A 15,433-nucleotide genomic window follows, 5' to 3' on the forward strand; every position below is an offset into this window, starting at 1 on the left:
ACAAAGCAGGGCGCTAAGGCAAGAAAACTAAGCGTCCCAGGAGGGAATCTGCCTGCGAGGGAGCTGTGCAGCAGTTCCCTTGTTCCACTCGACACTTCCCTCACTCTTAGGCAAAGCCCATCTCAACTTGCTTGTAGGCGTGCCCCCGTGCTCAGAAACAGCCCTGTGGCAGGCAGGACAGTGCGAGATGTGTTCTGGGCACGCAGCATGCTGCTTCCCATGCCCGGGACAAACTGCGAGCCGGTGCCTCGCTTGCGCTTCTATCTGCCGAGACTTGGAGCCGATCAGAGCGCACCTTCCCGCTGTGTGTGCTGCTGTCCGCAAACAGCCTCCAAACAAAGCAGGGCAGTAAGGCAAGAGAAGTAAGCGCCCCAGGAGGGAATCTGCCTGCGAGGGAAGCTGTGCAGCAGTTCCCTTGTTCCACTCGACACTTCCCTCACTCTTAGGCAAAGCCCATCTCAACTTGCTTGTAGGCGTGCCCCCGTGCTCAGAAACAGCCCTGTGGCAGGCAGGACAGTGCGAGATGTGTTCTGGGCACGCAGCATGCTGCTTCCCATGCCCGGGACAAACTGCGAGCCGGTGCCTCGCTTGCGCTTCTATCTGCCGAGACTTGGAGCCGATCAGAGCGCACCTTCCCGCTGTGTGTGCTGCTGTCCGCAAACAGCCTCCAAACAAAGCAGGGCAGTAAGGCAAGAGAAGTAAGCGCCCCAGGAGGGAATCTGCCTGCGAGGGAAGCTGTGCAGCAGTTCCCTTGTTCCACTCGACACTTCCCTCACTCTTAGGCAAAGCCCATCTCAGCTGGCTTGTAGGCGTGCCTCCGTGCTCAGAAGCAGTCCCGTGGCAGGCAGGATAAAGGGGGATGTCTTCTGGGCACGCAGCATGCTGCTTCCCATGCCCGGGACAAACTGCGAGCCGGTGCCTCGCTTGCGCTTCTATCTGCCGAGACTTGGAGCTGGCCAGCGCGCACCTTCCCGCTGTGTGTGCTGCTGTCCGCAAACAGCCTCCAAACAAAGCAGGGCGCTAAGGCAAGAAAACTAAGCGTCCCAGGAGGGAATCTGCCTGCGAGGGAGCTGTGCAGCAGTTCCCTTGTTCCACTCGACACTTCCCTCACTCTTAGGCAAAGCCCATCTCAACTTGCTTGTAGGCGTGCCCCCGTGCTCAGAAACAGCCCTGTGGCAGGCAGGACAGTGCGAGATGTGTTCTGGGCACGCAGCATGCTGCTTCCCATGCCCGGGACAAACTGCGAGCCGGTGCCTCGCTTGCGCTTCTATCTGCCGAGACTTGGAGCCGATCAGAGCGCACCTTCCCGCTGTGTGTGCTGCTGTCCGCAAACAGCCTCCAAACAAAGCAGGGCAGTAAGGCAAGAGAAGTAAGCGCCCCAGGAGGGAATCTGCCTGCGAGGGAAGCTGTGCAGCAGTTCCCTTGTTCCACTCGACACTTCCCTCACTCTTAGGCAAAGCCCATCTCAACTTGCTTGTAGGCGTGCCCCCGTGCTCAGAAACAGCCCTGTGGCAGGCAGGACAGTGCGAGATGTGTTCTGGGCACGCAGCATGCTGCTTCCCATGCCCGGGACAAACTGCGAGCCGGTGCCTCGCTTGCGCTTCTATCTGCCGAGACTTGGAGCCGATCAGAGCGCACCTTCCCGCTGTGTGTGCTGCTGTCCGCAAACAGCCTCCAAACAAAGCAGGGCAGTAAGGCAAGAGAAGTAAGCGCCCCAGGAGGGAATCTGCCTGCGAGGGAAGCTGTGCAGCAGTTCCCTTGTTCCACTCGACACTTCCCTCACTCTTAGGCAAAGCCCATCTCAGCTGGCTTGTAGGCGTGCCTCCGTGCTCAGAAGCAGTCCCGTGGCAGGCAGGATAAAGGGGGATGTCTTCTGGGCACGCAGCATGCTGCTTCCCATGCCCGGGACAAACTGCGAGCCGGTGCCTCGCTTGCGCTTCTATCTGCCGAGACTTGGAGCTGGCCAGCGCGCACCTTCCCGCTGTGTGTGCTGCTGTCCGCAAACAGCCTCCAAACAAAGCAGGGCGCTAAGGCATGAGAAGTTAGCGTCCCAGGAGGGAATCTGCCTGCGAGGGAAGCTGTGCAGCAGTTCCCTTGTTCCACTCGACACTTCCCTCACTCTTAGGCAAAGCCCATCTCAGCTGGCTTGTAGGCGTGCCTCCGTGCTCAGAAACAGTCCCGTGGCAGGCAGGATACAGGGGGATGTATTCAGGGCACGCAGCATGCTGCTTCCCATGCCCGGGACAAACTGCGAGCCGGTGCCTCGCTTGCGCTTCTATCTGCCGAGACTTGGAGCTGGCCAGCGCGCACCTTCCCGCTGTGTGTGCTGCTGTCCGCAAACAGCCTCCAAACAAAGCAGGGCAGTAAGGCAAGAGAAGTAAGCGCCCCAGGAGGGAATCTGCCTGCGAGGGAAGCTGTGCAGCAGTTCCCTTGTTCCACTCGACACTTCCCTCACTCTTAGGCAAAGCCCATCTCAACTTGCTTGTAGGCGTGCCTCCGTGCTCAGAAGCAGTCCCGTGGCAGGCAGGATAAAGGGGGATGTGTTCTGGGCACGCAGCATGCTGCTTCCCATGCCCGGGACAAACTGCGAGCCGGTGCCTCGCTTGCGCTTCTATCTGCCGAGACTTGGAGCTGGCCAGCGCGCACCTTCCCGCTGTGTGTGCTGCTGTCCGCAAACAGCCTCCAAACAAAGCAGGGCGCTAAGGCAAGAGAAGTAAGCGTCCCAGGAGGGAATCTGCCTGTGAGGGAAGCTGTGCAGCAGCTCCCTTGTTCCACTCGACACTTCCCTCACTCTTAGGCAAAGCCCATCTCAACTTGCTTGTAGGCGTGCCTCCGTGCTCAGAAACAGCCCTGTGGCAGGCAGGACAGTGCGAGATGTGTTCTGGGCACGCAGCATGCTGCTTCCCATGCCCGGGACAAACTGCGAGCAGGTGCCTCGCTTGCGCTTCTATCTGCCGAGACTTGGAGCTGGCCAGCGCGCACCTTCCCGCTGTGTGTGCTGCTGTCCGCAAACAGCCTCCAAACAAAGCAGGGCGCTAAGGCATGAGAAGTTAGCGTCCCAGGAGGGAATCTGCCTGCGAGGGAAGCTGTGCAGCAGCTCCCTTGTTCCACTCGACACTTCCCTCACTCTTAGGCAAAGCCCATCTCAGCTGGCTTGTAGGCGTGCCTCCGTGCTCAGAAGCAGTCCCGTGGCAGGCAGGATAAAGGGGGATGTCTTCTGGGCACGCAGCATGCTGCTTCCCATGCCCGGGACAAACTGCGAGCCGGTGCCTCGCTTGCGCTTCTATCTGCCGAGACTTGGAGCCGATCAGAGCGCACCTTCCCGCTGTGTGTGCTGCTGTCCGCAAACAGCCTCCAAACAAAGCAGGGCAGTAAGGCAAGAGAAGTAAGCGCCCCAGGAGGGAATCTGCCTGCGAGGGAAGCTGTGCAGCAGCTCCCTTGTTCCACTCGACACTTCCCTCACTCTTAGGCAAAGCCCATCTCAACTTGCTTGTAGGTGTGCCCCCGTGCTCAGAAACAGCCCTGTGGCAGGCAGGACAGTGCGAGATGTGTTCTGGGCACACAGCATGCTGCTTCCCATGCCCGGGACAAACTGCGAGCAGGTGCCTCGCTTGCGCTTCTATCTGCCGAGACTTGGAACTGGCCAGCGCGCACCTTCCCGCTGTGTGTGCTGCTGTCCGCAAACAGCCTCCAAACAAAGCAGGGCGCTAAGGCAAGAAAACTAAGCGTCCCAGGAGGGAATCTGCCTGCGAGGGAAGCTGTGCAGCAGTTCCCTTGTTCCACTCGACACTTCCCTCACTCTTAGGCAAAGCCCATCTCAACTTGCTTGTAGGCGTGCCCCCGTGCTCAGAAACAGCCCTGTGGCAGGCAGGACAGTGCGAGATGTGTTCTGGGCACGCAGCATGCTGCTTCCCATGCCCGGGACAAACTGGGAGCCGGTGCCTCGCTTGCGCTTCTATCTGCCGAGACTTGGAGCCGATCAGAGCGCACCTTCCCGCTGTGTGTGCTGCTGTCCGCAAACAGCCTCCAAACAAAGCAGGGCAGTAAGGCAAGAGAAGTAAGCGCCCCAGGAGGGAATCTGCCTGCGAGGGAAGCTGTGCAGCAGTTCCCTTGTTCCACTCGACACTTCCCTCACTCTTAGGCAAAGCCCATCTCAGCTGGCTTGTAGGCGTGCCTCCGTGCTCAGAAGCAGTCCCGTGGCAGGCAGGATAAAGGGGGATGTCTTCTGGGCACGCAGCATGCTGCTTCCCATGCCCGGGACAAACTGCGAGCCGGTGCCTCGCTTGCGCTTCTATCTGCCGAGACTTGGAGCTGGCCAGCGCGCACCTTCCCGCTGTGTGTGCTGCTGTCCGCAAACAGCCTCCAAACAAAGCAGGGCGCTAAGGCATGAGAAGTTAGCGTCCCAGGAGGGAATCTGCCTGCGAGGGAAGCTGTGCAGCAGTTCCCTTGTTCCACTCGACACTTCCCTCACTCTTAGGCAAAGCCCATCTCAGCTGGCTTGTAGGCGTGCCTCCGTGCTCAGAAACAGTCCCGTGGCAGGCAGGATACAGGGGGATGTATTCAGGGCACGCAGCATGCTGCTTCCCATGCCCGGGACAAACTGCGAGCCGGTGCCTCGCTTGCGCTTCTATCTGCCGAGACTTGGAGCTGGCCAGCGCGCACCTTCCCGCTGTGTGTGCTGCTGTCCGCAAACAGCCTCCAAACAAAGCAGGGCAGTAAGGCAAGAGAAGTAAGCGCCCCAGGAGGGAATCTGCCTGCGAGGGAAGCTGTGCAGCAGTTCCCTTGTTCCACTCGACACTTCCCTCACTCTTAGGCAAAGCCCATCTCAACTTGCTTGTAGGCGTGCCTCCGTGCTCAGAAGCAGTCCCGTGGCAGGCAGGATAAAGGGGGATGTGTTCTGGGCACGCAGCATGCTGCTTCCCATGCCCGGGACAAACTGCGAGCCGGTGCCTCGCTTGCGCTTCTATCTGCCGAGACTTGGAGCTGGCCAGCGCGCACCTTCCCGCTGTGTGTGCTGCTGTCCGCAAACAGCCTCCAAACAAAGCAGGGCGCTAAGGCAAGAGAAGTAAGCGTCCCAGGAGGGAATCTGCCTGTGAGGGAAGCTGTGCAGCAGCTCCCTTGTTCCACTCGACACTTCCCTCACTCTTAGGCAAAGCCCATCTCAACTTGCTTGTAGGCGTGCCTCCGTGCTCAGAAACAGCCCTGTGGCAGGCAGGACAGTGCGAGATGTGTTCTGGGCACGCAGCATGCTGCTTCCCATGCCCGGGACAAACTGCGAGCAGGTGCCTCGCTTGCGCTTCTATCTGCCGAGACTTGGAGCTGGCCAGCGCGCACCTTCCCGCTGTGTGTGCTGCTGTCCGCAAACAGCCTCCAAACAAAGCAGGGCGCTAAGGCATGAGAAGTTAGCGTCCCAGGAGGGAATCTGCCTGCGAGGGAAGCTGTGCAGCAGCTCCCTTGTTCCACTCGACACTTCCCTCACTCTTAGGCAAAGCCCATCTCAGCTGGCTTGTAGGCGTGCCTCCGTGCTCAGAAGCAGTCCCGTGGCAGGCAGGATAAAGGGGGATGTCTTCTGGGCACGCAGCATGCTGCTTCCCATGCCCGGGACAAACTGCGAGCCGGTGCCTCGCTTGCGCTTCTATCTGCCGAGACTTGGAGCCGATCAGAGCGCACCTTCCCGCTGTGTGTGCTGCTGTCCGCAAACAGCCTCCAAACAAAGCAGGGCAGTAAGGCAAGAGAAGTAAGCGCCCCAGGAGGGAATCTGCCTGCGAGGGAAGCTGTGCAGCAGCTCCCTTGTTCCACTCGACACTTCCCTCACTCTTAGGCAAAGCCCATCTCAACTTGCTTGTAGGTGTGCCCCCGTGCTCAGAAACAGCCCTGTGGCAGGCAGGACAGTGCGAGATGTGTTCTGGGCACGCAGCATGCTGCTTCCCATGCCCGGGACAAACTGCGAGCCGGTGCCTCGCTTGCGCTTCTATCTGCCGAGACTTGGAACTGGCCAGAGCGCACCTTCCCGCTGTGTGTGCTGCTGTCCGCAAACAGCCTCCAAACAAAGCAGGGCGCTAAGGCAAGAAAACTAAGCGTCCCAGGAGGGAATCTGCCTGCGAGGGAAGCTGTGCAGCAGTTCCCTTGTTCCACTCGACACTTCCCTCACTCTTAGGCAAAGCCCATCTCAACTTGCTTGTAGGCGTGCCCCCGTGCTCAGAAACAGCCCTGTGGCAGGCAGGACAGTGCGAGATGTGTTCTGGGCACGCAGCATGCTGCTTCCCATGCCCGGGACAAACTGCGAGCCGGTGCCTCGCTTGCGCTTCTATCTGCCGAGACTTGGAGCCGATCAGAGCGCACCTTCCCGCTGTGTGTGCTGCTGTCCGCAAACAGCCTCCAAACAAAGCAGGGCAGTAAGGCAAGAGAAGTAAGCGCCCCAGGAGGGAATCTGCCTGCGAGGGAAGCTGTGCAGCAGTTCCCTTGTTCCACTCGACACTTCCCTCACTCTTAGGCAAAGCCCATCTCAGCTGGCTTGTAGGCGTGCCTCCGTGCTCAGAAGCAGTCCCGTGGCAGGCAGGATAAAGGGGGATGTCTTCTGGGCACGCAGCATGCTGCTTCCCATGCCCGGGACAAACTGCGAGCCGGTGCCTCGCTTGCGCTTCTATCTGCCGAGACTTGGAGCTGGCCAGCGCGCACCTTCCCGCTGTGTGTGCTGCTGTCCGCAAACAGCCTCCAAACAAAGCAGGGCGCTAAGGCATGAGAAGTTAGCGTCCCAGGAGGGAATCTGCCTGCGAGGGAAGCTGTGCAGCAGTTCCCTTGTTCCACTCGACACTTCCCTCACTCTTAGGCAAAGCCCATCTCAGCTGGCTTGTAGGCGTGCCTCCGTGCTCAGAAGCAGTCCCGTGGCAGGCAGGATAAAGGGGGATGTCTTCTGGGCACGCAGCATGCTGCTTCCCATGCCCGGGACAAACTGCGAGCCGGTGCCTCGCTTGCGCTTCTATCTGCCGAGACTTGGAGCCGATCAGAGCGCACCTTCCCGCTGTGTGTGCTGCTGTCCGCAAACAGCCTCCAAACAAAGCAGGGCAGTAAGGCAAGAGAAGTAAGCGCCCCAGGAGGGAATCTGCCTGCGAGGGAAGGTGTGCAGCAGTTCCCTTGTTCCACTCGACACTTCCCTCACTCTTAGGCAAAGCCCATCTCAACTTGCTTGTAGGCTTGCCCCCGTGCTCTGAAACAGCCCTGTGGCAGGCAGGACAGTGCGAGATGTGTTCTGGGCACGCAGCATGCTGCTTCCCATGCCCGGGACAAACTGCGAGCCGGTGCCTCGCTTGCGCTTCTATCTGCCGAGACTTGGAGCTGGCCAGCGCGCACCTTCCCGCTGTGTGTGCTGCTGTCTGCAAACAGCCTCCAAACAAAGCAGGGCGCTAAGGCAAGAAAACTAAGCGTCCCAGGAGGGAATCTGCCTGCGAGGGAAGCTGTGCAGCAGCTCCCTTGTTCCACTCGACACTTCCCTCACTCTTAGGCAAAGCCCATCTCAGCTGGCTTGTAGGCGTGCCTCCGTGCTCAGAAGCAGTCCCGTGGCAGGCAGGATAAAGGGGGATGTCTTCTGGGCACGCAGCATGCTGCTTCCCATGCCCGGGACAAACTGCGAGCCGGTGCCTCGCTTGCGCTTCTATCTGCCGAGACTTGGAGCCGATCAGAGCGCACCTTCCCGCTGTGTGTGCTGCTGTCCGCAAACAGCCTCCAAACAAAGCAGGGCGCTAAGGCATGAGAAGTTAGCGTCCCAGGAGGGAATCTGCCTGCGAGGGAAGCTGTGCAGCAGCTCCCTTGTTCCACTCGACACTTCCCTCACTCTTAGGCAAAGCCCATCTCAACTTGCTTGTAGGCGTGCCTCCGTGCTCAGAAACAGCCCTGTGGCAGGCAGGACAGTGCGAGATGTGTTCTGGGCACGCAGCATGCTGCTTCCCATGCCCGGGACAAACTGCGAGCCGGTGCCTCGCTTGCGCTTCCATCTGCCGAGACTTGGAGCCGATCAGCGCGCACCTTCCCGCTGTGTGTGCTGCTGTCCGCAAACAGCCTCCAAACAAAGCAGGGCACTAAAGCAAGAAAACTAAGCGTCCCAGGAGGGAATCTGCCTGCGAGGGAAGCTGTGCAGCAGTTCCCTTGTTCCACTCGACACTTCCCTCACTCTTAGGCAAAGCCCATCTCAACTTGCTTGTAGGTGTGCCTCCGTGCTCAGAAACAGCCCTGTGGCAGGCAGGACAGTGCGAGATGTGTTCTGGGCACGCAGCATGCTGCTTCCCATGCCCGGGACAAACTGCGAGCCGGTGCCTCGCTTGCGCTTCTATCTGCCGAGACTTGGAGCCGATCAGAGCGCACCTTCCCGCTGTGTGTGCTGCTGTCCGCAAACAGCCTCCAAACAAAGCAGGGCAGTAAGGCAAGAGAAGTAAGCGCCCCAGGAGGGAATCTGCCTGCGAGGGAAGCTGTGCAGCAGTTCCCTTGTTCCACTCGACACTTCCCTCACTCTTAGGCAAAGCCCATCTCAACTTGCTTGTAGGCTTGCCCCCGTGCTCAGAAACAGCCCTGTGGCAGGCAGGACAGTGCGAGATGTGTTCTGGGCACGCAGCATGCTGCTTCCCATGCCCGGGACAAACTGCGAGCCGGTGCCTCGCTTGCGCTTCTATCTGCCGAGACTTGGAGCTGGCCAGCGCGCCCCTTCCCGCTGTGTGTGCTGCTGTCTGCAAACAGCCTCCAAACAAAGCAGGGCGCTAAGGCAAGAAAACTAAGCGTCCCAGGAGGGAATCTGCCTGCGAGGGAAGCTGTGCAGCAGCTCCCTTGTTCCACTCGACACTTCCCTCACTCTTAGGCAAAGCCCATCTCAGCTGGCTTGTAGGCGTGCCTCCGTGCTCAGAAGCAGTCCCGTGGCAGGCAGGATAAAGGGGGATGTCTTCTGGGCACGCAGCATGCTGCTTCCCATGCCCGGGACAAACTGCGAGCCGGTGCCTCGCTTGCGCTTCTATCTGCCGAGACTTGGAGCCGATCAGAGCGCACCTTCCCGCTGTGTGTGCTGCTGTCCGCAAACAGCCTCCAAACAAAGCAGGGCGCTAAGGCATGAGAAGTTAGCGTCCCAGGAGGGAATCTGCCTGCGAGGGAAGCTGTGCAGCAGTTCCCTTGTTCCACTCGACACTTCCCTCACTCTTAGGCAAAGCCCATCTCAACTTGCTTGTAGGCGTGCCTCCGTGCTCAGAAACAGCCCTGTGTCAGGCAGGACAGTGCGAGATGTGTTCTGGGCACGCAGCATGCTGCTTCCCATGCCCGGGACAAACTGCGAGCCGGTGCCTCGCTTGCGCTTCCATCTGCCGAGACTTGGAGCTGGCCAGCGCGCACCTTCCCGCTGTGTGTGCTGCTGTCCGCAAACAGCCTCCAAACAAAGCAGGGCAGTAAGGCAAGAGAAGTAAGCGCCCCAGGAGGGAATCTGCCTGCGAGGGAAGCTGTGCAGCAGTTCCCTTGTTCCACTCGACACTTCCCTCACTCTTAGGCAAAGCCCATCTCAACTTGCTTGTAGGTGTGCCTCCGTGCTCAGAAACAGCCCTGTGGCAGGCAGGACAGTGCGAGATGTGTTCTGGGCACGCAGCATGCTGCTTCCCATGCCCGGGACAAACTGCGAGCCGGTGCCTCGCTTGTGCTTCTATCTGCCGAGACTTGGAGCTGGCCAGCACGCCCCTTCCCGCTGTGTGTGCTGCTGTCCGCAAACAGCCTCCAAACAAAGCAGGGCAGTAAGGCAAGAGAAGTAAGCGCCCCAGGAGGGAATCTGCCTGCGAGGGAAGCTGTGCAGCAGTTCCCTTGTTCCACTCGACACTTCCCTCACTCTTAGGCAAAGCCCATCTCAACTTGCTTGTAGGCGTGCCCCCGTGCTCAGAAACAGCCCTGTGGCAGGCAGGACAGTGCGAGATGTGTTCTGGGCACGCAGCATGCTGCTTCCCATGCCCGGGACAAACTGCGAGCAGGTGCCTCGCTTGCGCTTCTATCTGCCGAGACTTGGAGCCGATCAGAGCGCACCTTCCCGCTGTGTGTGCTGCTGTCCGCAAACAGCCTCCAAACAAAGCAGGGCAGTAAGGCAAGAGAAGTAAGCGCCCCAGGAGGGAATCTGCCTGCGAGGGAAGCTGTGCAGCAGTTCCCTTGTTCCACTCGACACTTCCCTCACTCTTAGGCAAAGCCCATCTCAACTTGCTTGTAGGTGTGCCTCCGTGCTCAGAAACAGCCCTGTGGCAGGCAGCACAGTGCGAGATGTGTTCTGGGCACGCAGCATGCTGCTTCCCATGCCCGGGACAAACTGCGAGCCGGTGCCTCGCTTGCGCTTCTATCTGCCGAGACTTGGAGCCGATCAGAGCGCACCTTCCCGCTGTGTGTGCTGCTGTCCGCAAACAGCCTCCAAACAAAGCAGGGCAGTAAGGCAAGAGAAGTAAGCGCCCCAGGAGGGAATCTGCCTGCGAGGGAAGGTGTGCAGCAGTTCCCTTGTTCCACTCGACACTTCCCTCACTCTTAGGCAAAGCCCATCTCAGCTGGCTTGTAGGCGTGCCTCCGTGCTCAGAAACAGCCCTGTGGCAGGCAGGACAGTGCGAGATGTGTTCTGGGCACGCAGCATGCTGCTTCCCATGCCCGGGACAAACTGCGAGCCGGTGCCTCGCTTGCGCTTCTATCTGCCGAGACTTGGAGCTGGCCAGCGCGCACCTTCCCGCTGTGTGTGCTGCTGTCCGCAAACAGCCTCCAAACAAAGCAGGGCAGTAAGGCAAGAGAAGTAAGCGCCCCAGGAGGGAATCTGCCTGCGAGGGAAGCTGTGCAGCAGTTCCCTTGTTCCACTCGACACTTCCCTCACTCTTAGGCAAAGCCCATCTCAACTTGCTTGTAGGTGTGCCTCCGTGCTCAGAAACAGCCCTGTGGCAGGCAGGACAGTGCGAGATGTGTTCTGGGCACGCAGCATGCTGCTTCCCATGCCCGGGACAAACTGCGAACAGGTGCCTCGCTTGCGCTTCTATCTGCCGAGACTTGGAGCTGGCCAGCACGCCCCTTCCCGCTGTGTGTGCTGCTGTCCGCAAACAGCCTCCAAACAAAGCAGGGCAGTAAGGCAAGAGAAGTAAGCGCCCCAGGAGGGAATCTGCCTGCGAGGGAAGCTGTGCAGCAGTTCCCTTGTTCCACTCGACACTTCCCTCACTCTTAGGCAAAGCCCATCTCAACTTGCTTGTAGGCGTGCCCCCGTGCTCAGAAACAGCCCTGTGGCAGGCAGGACAGTGCGAGATGTGTTCTGGGCACGCAGCATGCTGCTTCCCATGCCCGGGACAAACTGCGAGCCGGTGCCTCGCTTGCGCTTCTATCTGCCGAGACTTGGAGCCGATCAGAGCGCACCTTCCCGCTGTGTGTGCTGCTGTCCGCAAACAGCCTCCAAACAAAGCAGGGCAGTAAGGCAAGAGAAGTAAGCGCCCCAGGAGGGAATCTGCCTGCGAGGGAAGGTGTGCAGCAGTTCCCTTGTTCCACTCGACACTTCCCTCACTCTTAGGCAAAGCCCATCTCAGCTGGCTTGTAGGCGTGCCTCCGTGCTCAGAAGCAGTCCCGTGGCAGGCAGGATAAAGGGGGATGTGTTCTGGGCACGCAGCATGCTGCTTCCCATGCCCGGGACAAACTGCGAGCCGGTGCCTCGCTTGCGCTTCTATCTGCCGAGACTTGGAGCTGGCCAGCGCGCACCTTCCCGCTGTGTGTGCTGCTGTCCGCAAACAGCCTCCAAACAAAGCAGGGCGCTAAGGCATGAAAAGTTAGCGTCCCAGGAGGGAATCTGCCTGCGAGGGAAGCTGTGCAGCAGTTCCCTTGTTCCACTCGACACTTCCCTCACTCTTAGGCAAAGCCCATCTCAGCTGGCTTGTAGGCGTGCCTCCGTGCTCAGAAACAGCCCTGTGGCAGGCAGGACAGTGCGAGATGTGTTCTGGGCACGCAGCATGCTGCTTCCCATGCCCGGGACAAACTGCGAGCCGGTGCCTCGCTTGCGCTTCTATCTGCCGAGACTTGGAGCTGGCCAGCGCGCACCTTCCCGCTGTGTGTGCTGCTGTCCGCAAACAGCCTCCAAACAAAGCAGGGCAGTAAGGCAAGAGAAGTAAGCGCCCCAGGAGGGAATCTGCCTGCGAGGGAAGCTGTGCAGCAGTTCCCTTGTTCCACTCGACACTTCCCTCACTCTTAGGCAAAGCCCATCTCAACTTGCTTGTAGGTGTGCCTCCGTGCTCAGAAACAGCCCTGTGGCAGGCAGGACAGTGCGAGATGTGTTCTGGGCACGCAGCATGCTGCTTCCCATGCCCGGGACAAACTGCGAACAGGTGCCTCGCTTGCGCTTCTATCTGCCGAGACTTGGAGCTGGCCAGCACGCCCCTTCCCGCTGTGTGTGCTGCTGTCCGCAAACAGCCTCCAAACAAAGCAGGGCAGTAAGGCAAGAGAAGTAAGCGCCCCAGGAGGGAATCTGCCTGCGAGGGAAGCTGTGCAGCAGTTCCCTTGTTCCACTCGACACTTCCCTCACTCTTAGGCAAAGCCCATCTCAACTTGCTTGTAGGCGTGCCCCCGTGCTCAGAAACAGCCCTGTGGCAGGCAGGACAGTGCGAGATGTGTTCTGGGCACGCAGCATGCTGCTTCCCATGCCCGGGACAAACTGCGAGCCGGTGCCTCGCTTGCGCTTCTATCTGCCGAGACTTGGAGCCGATCAGAGCGCACCTTCCCGCTGTGTGTGCTGCTGTCCGCAAACAGCCTCCAAACAAAGCAGGGCAGTAAGGCAAGAGAAGTAAGCGCCCCAGGAGGGAATCTGCCTGCGAGGGAAGCTGTGCAGCAGTTCCCTTGTTCCACTCGACACTTCCCTCACTCTTAGGCAAAGCCCATCTCAACTTGCTTGTAGGTGTGCCTCCGTGCTCAGAAACAGCCCTGTGGCAGGCAGCACAGTGCGAGATGTGTTCTGGGCACGCAGCATGCTGCTTCCCATGCCCGGGACAAACTGCGAACAGGTGCCTCGCTTGCGCTTCTATCTGCCGAGACTTGGAGCCGATCAGAGCGCACCTTCCCGCTGTGTGTGCTGCTGTCCGCAAACAGCCTCCAAACAAAGCAGGGCAGTAAGGCAAGAGAAGTAAGCGCCCCAGGAGGGAATCTGCCTGCGAGGGAAGCTGTGCAGCAGTTCCCTTGTTCCACTCGACACTTCCCTCACTCTTAGGCAAAGCCCATCTCAGCTGGCTTGTAGGCGTGCCTCCGTGCTCAGAAGCAGTCCCGTGGCAGGCAGGATAAAGGGGGATGTGTTCTGGGCACGCAGCATGCTGCTTCCCATGCCCGGGACAAACTGCGAGCAGGTGCCTCGCTTGCGCTTGTATGTGCCGAGACTTGGAGCTGGCCAGCGCGCACCTTCCCGCTGTGTGTGCTGCTGTCCGCAAACAGCCTCCAAACAAAGCAGGGCGCTAAGGCATGAAAAGTTAGCGTCCCAGGAGGGAATCTGCCTGCGAGGGAAGCTGTGCAGCAGTTCCCTTGTTCCACTCGACACTTCCCTCACTCTTAGGCAAAGCCCATCTCAGCTGGCTTGTAGGCGTGCCTCCGTGCTCAGAAACAGTCCCGTGGCAGGCAGGATACAGGGGGATGTATTCAGGGCACGCAGCATGCTGCTTCCCATGCCCGGGACAAACCGCGAGCCGGTGCCTCGCTTGCGCTTCTATCTGCCGAGACTTGGAGCCGATCAGAGCGCACCTTCCCGCTGTGTGTGCTGCTGTCCGCAAACAGCCTCCAAACAAAGCAGGGCAGTAAGGCAAGAGAAGTAAGCGCCCCAGGAGGGAATCTGCCTGCGAGGGAAGCTGTGCAGCAGTTCCCTTGTTCCACTCGACACTTCCCTCACTCTTAGGCAAAGCCCATCTCAACTTGCTTGTAGGCGTGCCTCCGTGCTCAGAAGCAGTCCCGTGGCAGGCAGGATAAAGGGGGATGTCTTCTGGGCACGCAGCATGCTGCTTCCCATGCCCGGGACAAACTGCGAGCCGGTGCCTCGCTTGCGCTTCTATCTGCCGAGACTTGGAGCTGGCAAGCGCGCACCTTCCCGCTGTGTGTGCTGCTGTCCGCAAACAGCCTCCAAACAAAGCAGGGCGCTAAGGCAAGAGAAGTAAGCGTCCCAGGAGGGAATCTGCCTGCGAGGGAAGCTGTGCAGCAGCTCCCTTGTTCCACTCGACACTTCCCTCACTCTTAGGCAAAGCTCATCTCAACTTGCTTGTAGGCGTGCCTCCGTGCTCAGAAACAGCCCTGTGGCAGGCAGGACAGTGCGAGATGTGTTCTGGGCACGCAGCATGCTGCTTCCCATGCCCGGGACAAACTGCGAGCAGGTGCCTCGCTTGCGCTTCTATCTGCCGAGACTTGGAGCCGATCATAGCGCACCTTCCCGCTGTGTGTGCTGCTGTCCGCAAACAGCCTCCAAACAAAGCAGGGCGCTAAGGCATGAGAAGTTAGCGTCCCAGGAGGGAATCTGCCTGCGAGGGAAGCTGTGCAGCAGTTCCCTTGTTCCACTTGACACTTCCCTCACTCTTAGGCAAAGCCCATCTCAGCTGGCTTGTAGGCGTGCCTCCGTGCTCAGAAGCAGTCCCGTGGCAGGCAGGATAAAGGGGGATGTCTTCTGGGCACGCAGCATGCTGCTTCCCATGCCCGGGACAAACTGCGAGCCGGTGCCTCGCTTGCGCTTCTATCTGCCGAGACTTGGAGCCGATCAGAGCGCACCTTCCCGCTGTGTGTGCTGCTGTCCGCAAACAGCCTCCAAACAAAGCAGGGCAGTAAGGCAAGAGAAGTAAGCGCCCCAGGAGGGAATCTGCCTGCGAGGGAAGGTGTGCAGCAGTTCCCTTGTTCCACTCGACACTTCCCTCACTCTTAGGCAAAGCCCATCTCAGCTGGCTTGTAGGTGTGCCCCCGTGCTCAGAAACAGCCCTGTGGCAGGCAGGACAGTGCGAGATGTGTTCTGGGCACGCAGCATGCTGCTTCCCATGCCCGGGACAAACTGCGAGCCGGTGCCTCGCTTGCGCTTCTATCTGCCGAGACTTGGAGCTGGCCAGCGCGCACCTTCCCGCTGTGTGTGCTGCTGTCTGCAAACAGCCTCCAAACAAAGCAGGGCGCTAAGGCAAGAAAACTAAGCGTCCCAGGAGGGAATCTGCCTGCGAGGGAAGCTGTGCAGCAGCTCCCTTGTTCCACTTGACACTTCCCTCACTCTTAGGCAAAGCCCATCTCAGCTGGCTTGTAGGCGTGCCCCCGTGCTCAGAAGCAGTCCCGTGGCAGGCAGGATAAAGGGGGATGTCTTCTGGGCACGCAGCATGCTGCTTCCCATGCCCGGGACAAACTGGGAGCCGGTGCCTCGCTTGCGCTTCTATCTGCCGAGACTTGGAGCCGATCAGAGCGCACCTTCCCGCTGTGTGTGCTG

The sequence above is a fragment of the Rhea pennata genome, unplaced genomic scaffold (genome assembly GCF_028389875.1).
Source record: "Rhea pennata isolate bPtePen1 unplaced genomic scaffold, bPtePen1.pri scaffold_23_2, whole genome shotgun sequence".
Taxonomy (NCBI): domain Eukaryota; kingdom Metazoa; phylum Chordata; class Aves; order Rheiformes; family Rheidae; genus Rhea; species Rhea pennata.